This window comes from Pongo abelii, chromosome 9 (genome assembly GCF_028885655.2).
Source record: "Pongo abelii isolate AG06213 chromosome 9, NHGRI_mPonAbe1-v2.0_pri, whole genome shotgun sequence".
Lineage (NCBI taxonomy): Eukaryota > Metazoa > Chordata > Mammalia > Primates > Hominidae > Pongo > Pongo abelii.
The window spans coordinates 123862165-123881524 of record NC_071994.2 but is presented as its reverse complement, the minus strand read 5'-3'; the positions used below and the strand labels follow the sequence as shown (position 1 = coordinate 123881524).

At 48.3% G+C, this 19360-nt stretch overlaps 1 protein-coding gene across 12 annotated transcripts in view; it reads right to left on the bottom strand.

Moving 5' to 3' along the window:
* The window catches only part of GRIK4 (glutamate ionotropic receptor kainate type subunit 4), a 472259-nt gene that overhangs the window by 336248 nt on the left and 116651 nt on the right, over positions 1–19360 (bottom strand). The window contains exon 1 of one of the 12 annotated variants that reach the window (XM_054525266.2): positions 16909–17151. The exons of the other annotated variants lie outside the window; for them this stretch is intronic. The gene's annotated coding sequence lies outside the window, so the exon portion shown is untranslated. Of the gene's footprint in view, positions 1–16908; positions 17152–19360 lie in introns of those variants that run through there. 12 annotated transcript variants of the gene reach the window in all.

Sequence of the window (19360 nt, the reverse complement as noted above, 5' to 3'; positions counted from 1 at the left end):
AGACACCTAGCAATATGTTGGGGGGAGTGTGAATGTGGGGAAAACTGACCCTGAGGCGAACTGGGCTGATTCCACTGCAACATCAGAGCACAGACATTTTCCCACAAACTGGAAAAGAAAATTTCCAAGCAGCTGTGTGTTGGGTAGGAGCGTATGGTGGTTCTCCAAGGGAAGCAGAGCCCTGGCAGGTCCAGAGCCAGTCTCTGTAGTCATCCAGACACTGATGGGTCTGGATCCACCCATTCCCAAATGTTAGGCTCTAATGGATCCACCCATCCCCAAATGTTAGGCTCTAATGGAAGTGTCTTTGTAGCAGAGGGTCTGGACTTGGAGTCAGAAGGCCTGTGTTCCAACCCGGTTTTGCCACTTGTTCCCTGGGTAACTGTGGTCAGATCCTTGAATCTCTTTGTGCCTGACTCTCCCATAAAATTGGAGACATATTACCTGCTCTGCCTACTTCACCAGGCTGTTCAATGATCAGGGATGTTACATGTGAAAAATGGTTTGATAACATGCAGTGGGAATAAGGAAGGTTTTTTTCTAAATCAGACCCCTGTGGTTGGTTAGTTCCTAGCATTCTTCTTCCAACGCGCCCTACCAATTCACCCCCATCTTATGTTCTAGGATATGTCTGACTCCCTATCTCTCAGATTTATTGAACAGATGAATGATTTATCTTTGTTTTCTTCAAAACACCTAGGACAATGTTTTCCACCTAGTTGGAGCTCAATAAGTATATGATTGATTAATTAATAAAAGTGAACCTACAGAGGATGTTTTAATCCTACTCACCTTTCCCCTACTCAGTGACTCATCTTAATATCAATGCTAGCAAAAAAATAATTAGGATGGCAAGTTGGAGATGTCCCCCCACTCCCTCCATTCACAAAACTTCACAAAACTCCCAGAAGGAGGCAGTACAAGGGAGTGGTTATCAGCACAAGCTCTGCATCTGTTTTAAAGAGCTCCCAGAGCCTGGGTGCCGCTACCTACCAGTCATGTGACTTGGGACAAATGATTAACCTCTCAAAACCTCAGTTTCCCCATTCATAAAATAGAGAAAATGCTAGACATTCCTAAGGTTGCTGTCAAATATTAGCTGTGATCTTAGCAGTATGCCTGCAAATAGCAAGTGTTCGATGCTTGACAGCTATTATTGTGATTATTGCTATTATTGTCCAAAGCCAAATCACCATGATTTGGGGAGACTGGTATTTAGGTACAGATTTTCCATTAGTGTGGATGATTGTGAGTACTCTGTGACAGCCAATGGATGAAGCCTCTCAAATGCCTTAATCTGGAGAATCAGTTGGACCCCCAAAGCCAACTAACATCCCTGCTATGGAATGGCATCTGGGGCTGGGGGCACTGAATGGATCAGTTGCCCTTCTGGTGCTAACCCAGCATTAATGGTGCAAGTGAATTACAAACAAGGCCCATCTGCTGTGCTCAGCAACAAAACCCGGCAGGAGGGTAATTGCCCGGAACTTGAGCGCAGGGGGACACAGCGGGCATGGAACACATTAACCACAGGGAAGAGCAACTTCCCAATGCTTTCGTTTTCCAGCCGACCCAGCCAGCAGGCAAGGGAACGTGAAGGCAGGCGCCAGATAGGGAACTCTCAGGAACCACAGAAGAAAGGTGCTTCCAGACCACAGCTGGCTGCCCAGCCCAGCTCCTCAACAGATCTGAGAGCAAGAGAGATCACCTACGCCAACCATGCACAGGAACACTGGTGTTCCCCATGTCCACGTGGATGCCAAGGATTTCTGGCATTGAAGTCCCATCCGGGTGGTCCAACCATAGGAAGGCAGCCTCTTTGATATTAAGCCCCTGACGTGAGTGATCAGGAGTAGATGATGGGCTCACCAAGGTCAGTGTAGGCAGTGGTGGCATGGAGGCCATCCATTTGTTCATTCATTTGTTCATCTACACACTCAACATCCATTCCACATACCGTTGCATGTGAAAGGAAAACTAGTATGACACAAGACATTCTTTCCAGGGGCTCACTGTGTTAGGGGAGGCAGGCACAGACATCAGTCACCCAGCACAGGCTGGGAACCGCAGTCACACAGTCAAGGAACAGGGCCCAGGCCGAGACCTCTCAGCACTGCCAAGGCATGATCAGAGGAGGCTTTGCAGAGAAACAGATCTTCACGCTGCTCTTGAAGGACAGACACACACACACACAACCACCATACATACACATGCACACACACACTATAGACCATATATGCATATACATATCACACATCCACACAGATATACACATATACAAGGCATAGCATACATACATATGTATATACACATGTACATCACTGATACATGTACATATACGTAGACACATACATACATGCATCCTCAGGTTTTAGGCACCTAAGAAGGAAGCATAAGGCCCAAAGCTCTCATATCTCCACCAAGTTCTTTTTTTGTCCTCTTTTTTTTATTATTATTATACTTTAAGTTCTAGGGTACATGTGCACAACGTGCAGGTTTGTTCCACCAAGTTCTTAATGTGCCCTAAGACCGAAAGGAAAAGGACAAATTCAAGTACAGGGCAGAGAACAATCCTTGTCTTTGATCATCCTCATTGTCTATTGCAGGCAAGGAAGGGCAACCCCTTCGCCTTCTCCCCTTCTACTGGAAGGTTCACTGATGACCTGAGCAGTGACTTCACAGCCTTGGACTTTCCTCCTGGCCTGGCTGTAAGAACATCCTTCCTCCTCCTCCTGAGACATCAGGCCACAGAAAGAGGCAGCGATATTCCAGGCAGCCTCTGGAGCAACTGGCATAGGTATTCCTTCTGGAAGGCTGGGTTCCATTCCCAGCTCCCTCACTTACTGTGACCAAGACATTAACCTCTGAGCCTCAGCTGCCTTGTCTGTAAAACAGGAATAATAATAGTACCTACCTCACGGGGCTATTTGCAGTTTCAAATGAGAAATGCATGCAAATACTTAACACAGTAGCTGGCACATAGTTATCAATAAATATAATTCACAATGGTACCACATTCCCGTTGCCTGGAAGCAAACAGCTCCACTGATTCTGATCCACACATTTAATCTAGCAAAGAGCATTTTCCTCACTGCTCTTTCATTCATTCAACAAGGATTTACTGAGCACTTAATGTGTGTGAGGCATAAGATGTTGTAAAAAATACAGTGTCCTTGTCCTTTAAACATTTATGAAATAATAAAAAAAAACCTCTGTCACAGAACTGTACACACATGCACACAATCACACACATACATACTTTCTCTATCACACACACACAACGCACACAATCACACACATACATACTTTCTCTCTCTCTCTCTCTCTCTCACACACACACACACACACACACACAGACCCTCTCCCCTGGAAACTTGTCATCTATATATAAAGTACTACTATCTGCATTGTTAGACTTGATAATTACTAAAGCCTAAGCAGTAGGCAGCTCAGGGACTATTATACTCTGTTTTCTAGAAGAGGAAACTGAGGGTCAGAGAAAATAAATACCTTGCCCAAAGACCAGGGGAAGGCATGCACTGGAACTAATGTTATTAGACACCCCGGCTGCAACATGCATTGAATTAGCTGCTTCCACACGGTCACTTCATCAAATCCTACAACAACCCTAAGAGGCACAGGTCAGAGCCCTCCTTCAAAGATGAAGAGCCGGAAACTCAGAGCTGTTAAGTAATTTGCCAAGGATCACAAAGCTAATGAGCGATGAGCCAAGTTGCAAACAGTATTGTCAGACTTAGTCCTGCCAGCTCCTCCCACAGGACTAGACTAGATTTAATAAGTGGCACTGTTCAGACAAGTTGCAGGCCTTTCAGCTGCAGGTCCAGCAGGCTGTACACTAACCCCCAATATCAGCGGTGGGCCTGCTATGCTCCAGGCATTGTGCTCGGACAGATACCCTGATGTGCAGAGTCTACAGGCAACGCTGGGTCCCACGGTGCCTCAGGCACACCCTGCACATTCCCACCTTGGGGCCTGTGCTTGAGCTCGGCCCTGGGCCTAGAACACGTTCCTCCAAAGAGCTGACACACTCCCTCACCCTCTTCCAGGCCTTGACTCAAATCTCTAACTCTCAGGGGGCTTTCATCCTTGCTACCCTGCTTTATTTTTTCTTTTTTCCATAGCACTTATCCCCTTGTAGCTTATTATATAATTTACTTATTATATTTCTTATTTATATGAGTTTCCCCTCTATAAGTTTGCTAAAGAGTAGCGAGCTCCTAGAGAGCAGGGATTTTGTTTGCTTTGTTCTTTATGGGTCCTAAACACCTAGAACAATGCCTGCCATACATAGTGGGTGCTCAGTAAATGTGTTGAATGAGTATGGGAAACATTTCAGCAGTCATGGTGTTAAGATTAAACACTCCCAGTGCAAGTGGAGGCTGGGTGTATTCTGGGAGGGGGCCATGGCAGCCAGGCATCTCCTATTTCTACTGGGGGAGGTGCAGCCTCAGGAGCACGTAGATTTAATGCCTCCCTATTGAATATTATAATAATTCAGAGACAGAGGCAGCATGAGAAGCTTCCTATTTGCAATGTTCTGACAGCAAACAGATGAGGTGAGGAGGAGGACAGCAGAGAATCTCAAGGAGTTCTCATCCTGGACGCAAGGAGAACCCAAGGCCGCTGCTGGCCGTGGCTGAGCCCCGCTGAAGGCAGGATGCCAGGCTCTGCTTCCCAGCACATCCTGAAGGGACAGGAGCGCCACGGAGAGGGAGAAGATGGGGCCTCACAGCCTGGAAAGTCAAGAGAGATGAGAAGAGTGAAGCCTTGGTTCAGAAGATGGTCCCAGGACCTCACAACTGGAAGGGAACTTGGGGACCACCTAGCATAGATTCCTTACTTCACAGATACAAAAAAAAAAAAAAAAGGCCCAGAGAGGGAAAAAGGTCCAGAGTTTGTCCCAGAACAAGTTCTAATACTCGCATCTCCCGGCTGCTCCGTCAATGTTCTTTTCGTGATAGTCTGGCTCAGTGACCCGTTTTGTTTTGTTTTTTCCCTTACACATGGAGGTCTTACTCTATCTTGCCCAGGGTGGAGGGCAGTGGCATGACCATGGCTCACTGCAGCCTGGACCTCCTGGGCTCAAGCCATCCTTCCACCTCAGCCTCCTGAGTAGCTAGGACCACAGACACACACCACCACACCTGGCTAATAACTTTTTTAAAAACTGTCTTCCATAACTCAGCACTGTATTCCTTACTGAGGACATAGCTGTGTGCAAGACAGATAATATGTGTTGGGAAAAACACACAGGTAGCCATCAAATCCCAATACAAAGTGGACGGTGTGATCACAGAGGATGTTTCCTGGTTGCCATGGGAACACCGGGACAGAGCACCGAAACCAGGCTTGGGAAGCGGGGGTGGTCAGAGAAGACTCCTCAGAAGAAAGAACATTTGAGACCCAAACAATGTTGGAATCAGCCAAAGCGTCAGAAGTGTTTGAAATAGAGCATCTCCATCTTGAATAGGAGCTGGGTAAAATGAGGCTGAGGCCTATTGGGCTGCATTCCCAGAAAGTTAGGTATTCTAAGTCACAACGAGATAGAAAGTCAACACAAGATACAGATCACAAAGACCTTGCTGATAAAACAGGGTGTGGTAAACGAGCTGGCCAAAACCCACCAAAACCAAGATGGCAACAAAAGTGACCTCTGGTCATCCTCACTGCTCATTATATGCCTATTATAATTCATTAGCATGTTAAAAGACACCCCCATCAGCACCATGACAGTTTACAAATGCCATGGCAACATCAGGAAGTTACCCTATATGGTCTAAAAAGGGGAGGAACCCTCAGTTCTGGGAATTGCCCACCCCTTTCCCAGAAAACTCATGAATAATCCACCCCTTGCTTAGCATATAATCAAGAAACAACTATAAATATACTCAGCCATGTGGGCTGCACTGCCTATGGAGTAGCCAAGCTTTATTCCTTTAGTTTTTTTTTGTTTTTTTTTTTAACTTTTACAGTTCAATTTACTATATAGAAATCACTTGGGTTTTATATTTTCAGTTAACTTTTGAACCGAGATTACAATATTATAACAAAAAAAATCTTTATACTAATTCAGGACTTTTTAGCATACCAAATTGAAATACATAGATTCAAATTTCAGATTTATGGCAAACAGTCTTCAAATACAATACAGACATTTCTTAAAGTAACCGTATCATTCACATGTGATATTTGCAACTCTGAGATGTTTCACACAGAACAGCTCTCCTGCAGATATGGCAAAGTGGATATGCCACGAAGTTCAAAGCCTGTAGAGTCAAGCCAAGGACTCAAAGTTGCACCATCTTTAAAAAGGTTTAGCATTTCTGGTCCGGGCACAGTGGCTCACGCCTGTAATCCCAGCACTTTGGGAGGCTGAAGTGGGCAGATTGCCTGAGGTCAGGAGTTCGAGACCAGTCTGGCAAACATGGTGAAACCCCATCTCCACTAAAAATACAAAAAAACTTGGCTGGAAATGGTGGCATGTGCCTGAAATCCCAGCTACTCAGGAGGCTGAGGCAGGGGAACTGCTTGAACCAGTGAGGTGGAGGTTGCAGTGAGCTGAGATCGCACCACTGCACTCCAGCCTGGGTGACAGAGCGAGACTGTGTCTCAAAAAAAATAAATAAATAAATAAGGTTTATCATTTCTGGACCACAACAATGCACAACATGTAAAGAAGGTAGGAAACAGTTCCCCCTCCTTGTTATGGTTAAAAGAAAGTTACATGGTAGCTTGGAATTTTGCATAAAACCCCATATTATACCTTGGAAAAGTCCAAGGGCAATTTGATGGTGATGGATTGGGGTCTTATACTTTTTTAAATTAATAGAACCCATGAAATTCAAATGGGCATTAATTAAATTAAAAAAATTAAGCACCTACTGGTTTAAGAGATTTAAATTTATTAGAGATTCATAATCAATTTCTTTCCATCTTGAAATCAAGGTATAAAAACCAGCTATTAAGTACATTCCAAACTTCTATGTGGCACAGGTAGAATTTTCTGTCCATTGGCACCAAAGTGAAATCACATTTCCTCTTGGGAGACAGAAATTCCACACCTGAACATAGAGTAAGTTGGGAAAAAATGACCCCTGTTACTACTATTGTGATTCTGAGATCTAGGATTACTAATATACTAACAGTAAACAAAGCAAATTCCTAGCAACAACTGTTATGCCTTTACTTTCTTAATAAACTTGTTTTCATGTTACTCTATGCACTTGCCCCAAGTTCTTTCTTGCATGAGGTCCAAGAACCCTCTCTTGGGGTCCGGATCAAGACTGCTTTCTGGCAACAAATGGGAAGCAGAGGGATGGGAGGAGGATGAGCCCATATCTGGAGGGGACAGGAGACAGGGATCTTTCCTGATCCAAAGGCAACAAGGGGTGCTTCCCTGGGGGACTAGGATCCGGGTCAAAGATGGCTCCACAGCAGCCATGCTAGGAAGTCTGGATTGTATTCTAGGGGTACCACAGAGCCACTGAGAGTTTTACATAACGGGATGACATAACCAGAATTTCTTATGGAAAGATCACTCTGACTGCAATTTGAAAAGAGTTTTAGAGGGGTTAAGTCTGGAGTCTGGGACATCCATTGGGTGGGCACTGAAGAGGTCCTAGAGACAGATAAGGGTGATGTGAGGAAGGTAGAAGTAGTAGAGGAAGAGACGTTTGCATTTGCGAGCTTTTTAGGAGGTAGAATTGACAGGACCTGGGGATCAGATGTGGGTCGTGGAGGAATGAAAAGCAAGGATGCCTTCCAGGCTTCCATACTAAGCACCTGCCTAAAGGATGGAGCCACTTACTGAAACAGGGACCCACCCCAAGAGGAGAGACTGCGGGACAGGGGAATGACTTCCCCAGGAGATTAGAGGAAGGAAAAGGCAGGAAGCAAGGGATGGTGAGCCTAAGGTGCCAAGAGCACCTGTGCTGTGTGTGTAGCGAGATGAAGAGCACAAAAGCAGGCCCCAGGGATTCTCCCATCCAGAGCTCAGATGGTTCCAGGATAAGCTCCAAGTTCACCTTTCCATCTCTGTCCATGGCACCCCTGATGCAGCTGAATCTTAGGGCAAGCTTGTGCTTTGTAGGCTTTGACCACTGGCCAGACACTGACCTCTGGCAGTGTCTTTTTTTTTTTTTTTCCAAGATGGAGTTTCACTTTTGTTGCCCAGGCTGGAGTGCAATGGTGTGATCTCAGCTCACTGCAACCTCCGCCTCACAGTTCAGGCGATTCTCCTGCCTCTGCCTCCTGAGTAGCTGGGATTACAGGTGCCCACCACCATGTCCAGCTAATTTTTTGTATTTTTAGTAGAGAAGGGGTTTCACCATGCTGGACAGGCTGGTTTTGAACTCCTGACCTCAGGTGATCAGCCTGCCTTGGCCTCCCAAAGTGCTGGGATTACAGGCATGATCAGGCGTGGGATTATTGCTCCAGGCCTGACCCCTGTTCTTGTAAGGTCAAGGGCCACCTTGGATAGAAATGATATTAGGGCACAGAAAAAATAGTTCTAATCCCTGAAAAAGGCAGGCCCTTGCTCACCATGCCGCTTTAGAAGATATCATTGGGCCGGGCGCGGTGGCTCACGCTTGTAATCCCAGCACTTTGGGAGGCTGAGACGGGCGGATCACGAGGTCAGGAGATTGAGATCATCCTGGCTAACATGGTGAAACCCTGTCTCCACTAAAAATACAAAAAATTAGCCGGGCGTGGTGGCGGGCGCCTGTAGTCCCAGCTACTTGAGAAGCTGAGGCAGGAGAATGGCGTGAACCCAGGAGGCGGAGCTTGCAGTGAGCCGAGATCGCGCCACCGCACTCCAGCCTGGACGACACAACGAGACTCCGTCTCGGAAAAAAAAAAAAAAAAAAAAAGCCAAAGAAGAAGAAATCATTGAGAGGTAGCAGAGCATGAGGATAAACATCATGGACTCTGAGGACAAATTCTAGCTCCACCACCAACTAGCTGTGTGATCCCATGCAGGTTACTTAACCTCTCTGTGCCTTGTTTCCTACATTTGGAAAATGCGGATACTAATTCATATCTCCAAAGAGGTAGTAACTCTACCTCTTTGTAGAGTTTTAAGAGTTTTAAGTGAGTCAGTATTTGTCAAAGAGCTTAGAAGAGTGCCTGGCACATAGTAAGTGCTATATAATTGTTAAATTAATAATAAAACATGACCAGGTGTGGTGGCTCACGCCTGTAATCCTAGCACTTTGGGAGGCCAACACGGGCTGAACACCTGAGGTCAGGAGTTCGAGACCAGCCTGGCCAACGTGGTGAAATCCCATCTCTACTAAAAATACAAAAATTAGCTAGGTGTGGTGGCGGGTGCCTGTAATCTCAGGTACTCAGGAGGCTGAGACAGGAGAATCACTTGAACCTAGGAGGCGGAGATTTTAGTGAGCCAAGATTGCGCCATTGTACTCCAGCCTGGATGACAGAGCCAGACTCCCTCTCAATAATAATAATAATAATAATAATAATAATAATAAACATATGCATAAGCTGAGGGTTTAGATGCCATCACACTAGGAACAAGATAAGTCGGGGTGGGAGAGGTATAGTTCTGTAGGCAAAGGGGCCCAGGAGAAAGAAGGGGCATTCTGCAGTTGGGCTTTAAGCACTCTGGCACACCCCACTACGGAAAAAACCTGGGCAGAGACAAATGAACATTTAAACCAGCTTCAGCTTCAGATCACCGCAAGAAATAATTATTCTGGGTATGAATCTTCTCTAAGAAGTAATATTTACTTTGGAAACACAGCAACTGCACCCCAAATGGCTCGCTGTTGGTGGAATCTGAGCAGCCTCCACTTTACTAGGGGAAGCAGTCCTGCTTTATGTATCCAGGCGCTCTGTAAAGCACTGAAATTTACAGCACATTTGTTATGCAGCTCAGCAAAAGGTGTATGAATAAAGAATAACCTGTTCAATCAGCACTGCTCAGCCGGAGAGACCAGGAAGCCACTCACTCTGCCTGTGAAAGGGATTTGCCAAGTGCCAGGGGGGAAAAAACAAGCCTGTCCCACCAGGGCACCCTGACATTGGATTTCAACAGGCTCATGTTCCTGCTTCCACTGTGTCACTTGCTGGTAAAAACAATACAACTCCAACATGAGGACACCTGCTTCCCTCGAGAACACCCGCTCCCTGCCTGTCTGACTTCCTCCCCACCCCCACCTGGCGTCTGGAAAAAAGAGGAAAAATATGTGTTCATGGTTCTCTTTCTCCCTCTCACCTCCTTCCCTCCTCTTCTCTTTCTTCCTACATCTTCTCTTCTATTCTTCATGACTCTTCCCTCCTGCTGGTCATCAAATGCCTACGTCTGGGAAGGCCCATGGCATTGGGGTCCTCAGAGACCCGAAGCAGGCAGAAGCTGGTTTTGCACCAGCTTGTCACTGGGGGGCACCCTGGGAAACTCGCAGACACCTCTGACCATGGCCATGGCCTCCAGCCCATTCTCAGGGACATCAGGACCCAGGTGGAGGCCCAGACCCCAGAGAGTAGAACTCTTTCTTTTTTTTTTTTTTTTTTTTTGAGATGGAGTCTCATTCTGTCTCCCAGACTGGAGTGCAATGGCATGATCTTGGCTCACTGCAACCTCCATCTCCCAGGCCCAGGTGATCCTCCTGCCTCAGCCTCCCAAGTAGCTGGGATTACAGGCACACGCCACCACACCCGGGGCTAATTTTTGTATTTTTAGTAGAGACAGGGTTTCACCATGTTGGCCAGGATGGTCTCGACCTCCTGATCTCATGATCCACCCGCCTCGGCCTCCCAAAGTGCTGAGATTACAGGTGTGAGCCACCGTGCCTGGCCAAGAGTAGCACTCTTTCTAGGGAAGAATCTGAATTGATCCCCAAGACTCCCAACACAGCCTCCCCACACTGCTTTTCTTAGATATCAGGAGAAGCCCTGGGCAAAACTGTGACATAAAATTTGTTCATTCACTCAACTAACGCTTTTGAGAATCTACCACTGCCAGACATTTGCCCTAGGAACTGAAAATATCACTATTCATCTTTCCTGGATTATGACAGAGTGCCATGGGAGGGTAAAGGAGGGGCACCCATGCTCCCCTGGGGTAGGGGTCAGAAGACGGTTCCCAGGAGAACAGCACGTAACCTGAGACATAAAAGAAGAAGACAGATATGGCCAAGAACATTTAAAGCATCACTATTCATGAAAGTCAAAAGCTAGACATCCAAATGTCCACCAACCATAGAATAAACTGTAGTATATTCACACAACGGAACACTACACAGCAATGAAAATGAACGAACTTTAACAACATGGGTGAATCTCACCAACAGAAACATTGAACGAAGGAAAGCCAGACGCAAAGGGTAGACACATTGAAGAAGTCCACGCTCACAGAGTTTAAAAAGAGGCAAAACGTATCTATGGAAGTCAGGATAGCGGATGCCTTGGGGGTCACAGTGGCTGGCTGGGGGTCTAAGAGGAGCAACTAGGAACTGTTTCACAGACCAGGTGCTGGCTATAGGGGTGTGCTCACTTCCTAAAAATTCAAAGCCATACACTTATGATTTGTGCATTTTTGGGATGATTGATATAATTTTGTGAAAATGTTTACTAAAATAATTTTTAAGACAAATGGGATAAGCTGGCAACCACAGGGCATGCTTATCCTGTACGCCCTTGGCTCGCTCCTTTGCTATCTCTCCTGAATCACCTGGTGACCTCATGCCCTTTCCAAACACTCATCACACCCCATTCACTCTGCAGGCAACAGGAAAGCATCCGATTAATTAATTGATACTAAATTGTCCATGACTGATAGCGGTTCAACAGTCCCCCCCTCCCTGGGGGACTTCCTTATTAATAAAACAGAATCGCTTCAACTCAAAATAGTAACTATCACCAGGCATCTGAAGCAGGAAAAAGGAGAGCTATCGGGTGGGGCTGGGGGCACTCTCCAACACCCCTGAGCTCCCTGAATGTCAGGAAGGCCCTGGGTGACTGCGGCACGCAGGACTCAGGGTGCAGTGCAAGGCTTGCCAGGGAATTTGCAACTTCAAAACACACACAGGACTCTGACCTACGCCTCTCAATTTGCATAGCTGACTCAGTGCACCTTGGGCGGTTGCAGCATGTTTCCAAGATTTATTCAAACACCTCTCCCCTTCTGAGTGGGGAAGGGGTTGGGGTGGGACGTGCTTGGTTCCTAACCCAAGATGATCTCTGAGAAGAGTTCATGGCAGGCAGAGAAGGAACCTGACCCTTTGCAGGGACCATAATATGAAGCTTCAGCTGGGAATCCTGGGCCACACTCAGCTGCCCTCCTATCTCCTCTGCCTGGAAAACAGAAAGGCGGCAAGAAACAAGCCCTATAGCTGCTCAAGGTCCTCTGGCCTCCCTGGTCTGTCTTCTCCCAGGCTTTGCTCCCCAGCTGCCAAGGCGAAGCTCAACTGAAGTGCAAGGGGGACGTTCACATCTCGCTTTCCCTAGAGATGACGAATGCTCAGTCTGGCCACCTGCTCAAGCAGCAGGCAGGTCACATGCTTGGCGACTCTGTGAGCTGGGCAGGAAGATTGGCAGAGAGGAGGGAGAGAAGCTCTGGCAAGGTGAATCGTCCCCTCCTGCCCACGAGGGTCTCTTGAGAACTCCCACAAGGAACTTCCCACTGTCTCCGGACTCCGTTCTCTGTCTCTTTTCAGTTCCCAAATCTGCTGTCTCCAGATCACTGGGGTTTCCAGACAGAGCAACAAGTCTCCTGTCTGACAGACTCAATTCGGAGTGGGTCCCTAGAGGAACAGAGTCTCTCTGAAGAGTCTCTGGGGTAGGCAGGCTGGCAGGCTGGGAGAGTCTTTGGTGTCTGGGAGGGCTCTTTCCAGAAAGGCCAAGGCAAGGCCCTGGCAGAAGCTGCAGAACCCTTGGGGGAGGAGGGGACTCTGTGTTATAAGTAGAGGCCTTTCAACCTGGGAAGTGGCACCACAGGATGGTGGCGGGGTGGTGTGGGGGAAGCTTTGGAATGGGGAAAGCTGGGTTTGAATGCCAGCTCCACCTCCTGTTTGCTGCAGAACTTCAGGCATAGCCCTGGCACTGAGTAGGGTCTCAGTACACGTTAGCTGTCATGTTCAACAACTAACACTCTAACAAGGCTAGAGTGACAGAGAGAGTGCGTCAGGAAACACAGGGCACCAGAGGCCCCCTCTTGCCATTTATTCGGCGGCTTACAACTTGTCAGGCAGGACGCCAAGCACTTTACATACATTATCGTGCTTAATCTGCACACACACTGGAAGGCAGGTCTAAAGAGCCCCATTTTAGAAATGAGGTTCAGAAAGGTGCAGCCGCTGCTCTAACGTTACACTGCTCATAAGCAGAAACACCAGGATTTGAACCTACGTTTGGCCACCTCCAAGTTCTGTCCTACTAATGGCTGTGCTCTCTCTCCCCAAGAGCCCTTCTCCCACCCCCATGCTCACAGATCTTCAGTTTGCATCAGCTCAGAGGTTTGCAATCGTCTTTCACACATCCCACTGGGAGATGTGCCGCAAGCAGGGCCCTTATCTCAAAAAATCTCCATGCCCAGCCACGCTTCCCTTCTGCCTATGCTTGGTTCTCCTCAGCAAACCCCCACAGTAGCAGCAGGGAGACAGAGAAACTCTCCCTTCCCCTCCCAGCCTCTCCCTGCTCAGGGACCTTGTAATGCTAACACAGCCCATCCCTTTTCATTTGAGGGATCTGTGGCTTTCATTTCCCTCTTTACTTAAAAAAGCCAACTCAGTACACTTTTGATGCTTCAAATTTATCTTTATTAATCAACAATAAAAGTTAAAAGCTTCTCCGGTGCCTAATTAAAAACCATCAATAGCAGATGTGGCAGCCTAGCTTCAGACACAGAGCAACGTCCTGACAATGTCTAAGTCAAAGGCTTTCAAAGCAGGTGCATGCGAGCACACACATGTGCGCACGTGCAGAGAACAAGGCATGGGCAGCGATTAAGAGGGGCCAGCATCTGCAGGGAGTCCTCGTTATCCCAGGAAATGGCTCTCTCCGCTCCCCATCGAGAAGGCCTGGGAGTCCTATGAGGCCTGGCCCTGCACTCACTGTGTCTCTGATTTACAGGGCTCTGAAAGCCTGACATGGCCATTTAAGTATTTTAAATATGCCCATAATGATAATTACCTTGCTGATGGCACTTCATCTTAAACGAAGCTCCAGACCAAGAAGACTCTGAACTCACTGTCACTGAACATATAATGTTCTCGGTTGACTCTACTCTTCTGCATGGCGCTGGTGGCTCTGTGGGCAGCTGCCACCCAAGGCAAAGGGCACTGAACTTAGGATCAGATGACCAAGGTGCCATCATCTGTTTGTGTGCCTGGGTAAACCATGTGCCTTCTAAGTTTCCTCGTCTGTTAAATGGCTGATGATATAACCAGCCCACCTCATGGCTTATTTGTGAGGGCCAAAGGAAACAACCTGTGAACTCCAAGGTGGGTTAAGACGTGAGCTAGTAACAAGGTCATAGTGTCAATGGCCCCAAGCTGGGTGTTCCTCTGCAGCAGAGAAGCACACTCCAGTCTCCCCAGTGGTGGAGAAGGGCTTGTCCACTGTGAGCACACAGAAGCCTCTGGGGGATGCTGGTGGTAGTGCAAGGCATTGCAGGAGATCCTCAGAATCAGGAACCCTCAGTTCTGGGGGTGCTCTTCTACCCATTCCCAGGACACGCTGGGTGGTGTGAGTTGAGTGCTATTCCTGGAAGAGCAAAGTTTTCAGCAAGATACATGGAGCAGCAAGAGCAGGAAGAAGGTGGCTGGGACAAACGGGGACAAGTGTTAGACTTCTATTTCTCACACCTGGAGCTAACCTGGAAACGGGAAGCACAGTGAGGCCCTCAGGTTCTAAGTGGGCAGGGTCCAGCCTGACGATACAGGACAAGGAGAAGAAAGAGAGGAGGAGAAGGGGACACGGAGCATGGAAGCAGAACCCCACCCTGAGCTACGTTCTTCACTCATTATCTCAATTCAGCCTTATAAATCTATGAGGTGGATGTCGTAGTTCGAGGTGGTTTATAAACCATAGAAATTTATTTCTCACAGTTCTGGAGGCTGGAGGTCCGAGATCAAGGTGCGACATGGTCAGGTTCTGGTGAATGCTCTCTTCCAGGTTGCAGACGGCCGGCTTCTTGTATCTTCACATGGTGGAAAGAGAGAGCAAGCTCTCTGGGGTCTCTCATATAAGGGCACACATCCCATTCATGAGGCCTCCACGCCTATGACCTCCCAAAGGCTCGCTTCCTAATACCATCACACTGGGGGCTAGGATTCAACACACGAATTTCAAGGGGACACAAACATTCAGTCCGCAGCAGTGGGTACTGCCATTCATTTCCAGATGAGGAAGCTTAGAGGGGGTAAGGAGCTTGCCCCTGACTGCTGCTCAACTGTATATGATCATGCTGGACTTCAAACCTGGGATCACCTGACTTCAAGTTGGTGTTCTCATCCCCACCCTCATCAAGCTCCATTCAAACCTGAGATCACCTGACTTCAAGTTGGTGTTCTCATCCCCACCCCCACCAAGCTCCATTCAAACCTGGGATCACCTGACTTCAAGTTGGTGTTCTCATCCCCACCCCCACCAAGCTCCAAGGCTGGGGGTCTCTGGAGCAGATGGAACCTGTGTGCCTCCTACAAGCCCAGCGGTGCCGTAGGAGCTCTGGGATAAACAGCAATTTGAGACAAGACCTTTGTCCTCAAAGGGTTTTCAGCATAATTGGAGAGACAAGCCCATGAGGCAATCCTAATAATCAGCCCTAAATTATGAGAAAATTAGGAGTTCAAGGCAAGAGTCATCTTTAAAATCCTTTCATGAAATCAGCTGGGAAGACTCTCCTGACCTCATTGCCCCCAAAGGCCTCTGTCCCCTCTCACTCCTGGATGAGACGTTTGTGCTGCCTACTCTCCCGGGGGCAGAGGGAGGCGGCCGCTGCTGAGTTTACCAGGCTTGTCACTCTCTCCTTGGACCCTAAGAGGCTCCCATCAACTCAGAGGCCTGGCCCTGGGTGACACAAACACCTACACTGGGCATCGATGCTTTAGTAGTGTCACATCCTGGCTACTCAAAGTGTGGCCCGTGGTCAACAGCATCCATATCCCCAGGGAGGTCATGAGAAATGCCGAAACTCAGGTCCCACTCCAGACCCTAGAGTCAGCATCTGCCTTCTGACAAGATCCTCAAGTAATAAAAGCTTGAGAAGCACTCGGGAATCCCCAATGAGCTGCAGAGCCAACACTGTCAGAACTAGAAGACACAATGAAATGACGACAATGATCATTACAATGAAAGCAAACAAAACAGCAGACCTGTACTGAGTGCTGTGTAGGAGCCGGACACCGTGCTAAGTGCTATGTGTGCATCTCTGTTCATTCTCACAATATCCCCGAAAGGCAGGCACTATGATTACTCCCATTCTCATAAGAGAGAACTGAGGCTGAGAGACATGACCCAGCTTGTAAATGACAGAGATGGAACCAGACCCAGAACCACCAGCACTGTGCAGCCCACCATTCTTAACCGCTCAGCTGGAGTGCTTCTCCAAGAACCCAGAGATCGCCCAGGTGCACTTTCTCATTTTACAGAAGAAAAAATAGATCCAGCAAGAGAGGGGCCTTGCCCAAGGACTCTAGAAACCCACACTCTAGAACCCAGTCAGGACTCTAGAACCCTGGTTAGCGAACTTTCCAACACATCACACTGTCCAACATCAGCATCCAATGGTGTTGCACAAAAGGAACAAAAAAAGTAGAGTTTTGAAGTAGACTATGCTAATTTTAAATCATTTGTTCATTTGTGCTCAAAACAATATGGATTTATGGCCTGTCACAGAAGCCCTCTCCCAAGCGAGTTCCCCCTTACCTGGCTCCTGAGACACGGTCCAGCCATCCAGAGCTCGGCCCAACACCCTTAAAAGAGGAGGCAGGCGTCTGCTTTTCTTTGCATTTCACTTTTTCCTGGCAGAGCAGGAAAGGCTGGAGATGGCTGCTGCTAAGAACCATCAGCAGAACTGTTGATAGTGCAGAGCCTGGGCTGCCTCCTCTTCCCAGTGGGCTGCCAGGAGCACGTGCAACCCAAAGAGATTCTTATTCACTGCTCTTCTTCAAGCACGTTTCTATCTGCTTTCAGAAACACACCACAAAGTAGTCAGGCAGTCTTTTGTCTGAGTTAAAGAGCAGGTCACGGGAGGCCTGGTTTGTCTGCTCCCAAGGGGCTTAGCTCTGGCACTGGGCCATGGGGCCTTTTGCTTGTCCCAGAGGCTGACAGGTAAAAGGGGATTCAGGGTCCCTACACAGGGCAAGGCAGAGGATGACTCTGTAGCCTGCAGCTGGGCTGGGCTAGGCAGGAAGAGAGGAAACCCTTTCAGCCACTTCACTTGCAGAAGGAGCTCAGAAGGACTCCTAGACCCTGGCTGGGAAGGGACACCTCCTGCCTGGTGTCCACGGTGCCCCTCTCTCCCCCACACACAAATGCCAGGTGCCTTTTATTTTGGTGCTGGGTATCCTGCACCAAAGCTTTGCCAGCCCAACTGCCAGTGCAATGAAACTGGATTAGCACTAGGACAGCTGGGACAGGCCCAATCAGCAGAGAGGCCCCTGCCTTGGTGCAGACAAAATGTCAGATTCCCGAGGGGGTGGGCAGATGCCTCTGAGGGCATCACAGCTCCCTCTCCTAGCAAAAGGCCAACTCCCCAGCTGCCCAGCATGGGGAGCCGCTGGAAGGAAAAGGTGGCTGGAGCTGTCAATACAAACAGCAGCGGGCCTGGCAGGGAAACTTTCTGCCTAGGAGGACAAACGGAAAAGAGCAGGAGGGAAGTTGGGTTCAATTCACACCTGCTGGAGGGGCTCTAGCTTCCTCTGCTTGGGGACAGGGATTGGCCAGAAGCCTGAGCACATAGCCAGGTGCGCATGTGGCCCAGAGGAGAGATTCAGGTGCCTTCTCATCAGAGCAGGGTCAAGGCACGGAGGGCAGGAGGACAGAGTGGCAGCAACTGGAAGGCAGAAGTCGGGCAGTCGCACCAGCAGTGGCAGGAATGACAGTAGCTAATGTGTTTTGAATGTGTGTGTACTCGGAACAACCTTGGCCCTACGTAGTTCACATTTTATGTCATTTAATCCTCAAACAACCTTAGGAGATAGATACTGTTATTGTCCTCATTTTTCAAATGAAGAAACTGAAGCTCACATAGGAAGGCAAATTGTCAAGGCCACATGGATATTTGATGGTATACACAGGATTCAAACTCAGATCATCAACCACTGCCCTACACCAGTTTTGTTCTCAATTATGCTTCCCTCCACCTTCCCCACCTCTCCAACTTCTTCCCATTCTCTGAAGCCCATCTCTGGGCCACCTCTTCCACAATGCCCTCCATGGCTACACCAGGCTTCCCAAAGCTCACCCAGGTCTGAATGGCTGTGCCGCTCCATCAGCGGCCGCGTGCCTCCTTCTGCCGCCTTGCTCGGCGGTGATTTCATCTCCCTGACTAGACTGTGAGTTCCTAGGAGGGCAGCAGACGCATTCTCCACTCTGAGTGTCCTAGCACAGCATAAGGCAAGTACTGCTTGCTTAATAAATATTTTAAAAAGGAAGGAAGGGAGGGAGGGAAGAAGGATGTATCTTGCCCTGAAACCCTCTTTACTTCACATTTATTTTTCATGGTAGAAGGAAAAACAGAGAACTGAGCATGAGGTTTCTCACCCTCACTGGAGAAGTCCCTCCGCCCCACAGCTGAAACCACAGCCACGGCCTCTGGACTCACCTGGGTCCCAAGAAATTGCCTTCCTCAGGCCCCTAGGAACTGATGTCCCTTCTCCTCCACCCATCAGTGAAACAGGCCAGGACCCCAGGGAGGCACTGCTAACCCTTGTGTCATCAACCTTTCCACGGCCATCCCTCTCTGCACAAGGTGCATGTTGTCAGGAGGGCCCTCGGGAGCACAGCTCCTGGCTTCAGGGGATCTACAATCTCCAAGGTGTGTTTTCACCCAGATGGGCGTTTGGTGGTCAGGGAGGCCCAGGGAACACAAATAAGCATGTCAAGAGTCACATCCTTGTTTCTGCTAAGGGAAAGGGCAGCTAAGAGGTAGGGAGTAGTGCTGGGGTTGGCTGGGGGCTTCTGGGGCCATGGCTAAACATATATTTCTGGGGCAAAATCAATGATTCCTCCAAGCACAGAAGAAAATAGCACTCCGATCTGTGGCCTGGGCCAGAGATGTCAGATGAAGGGCCAGGTGACAGGGACAGACTGCATGCAGCCTCCTCTACCTCACAACTCACGGAGCCTCCGAGTTTCTCACCACATTTTGAGCCAT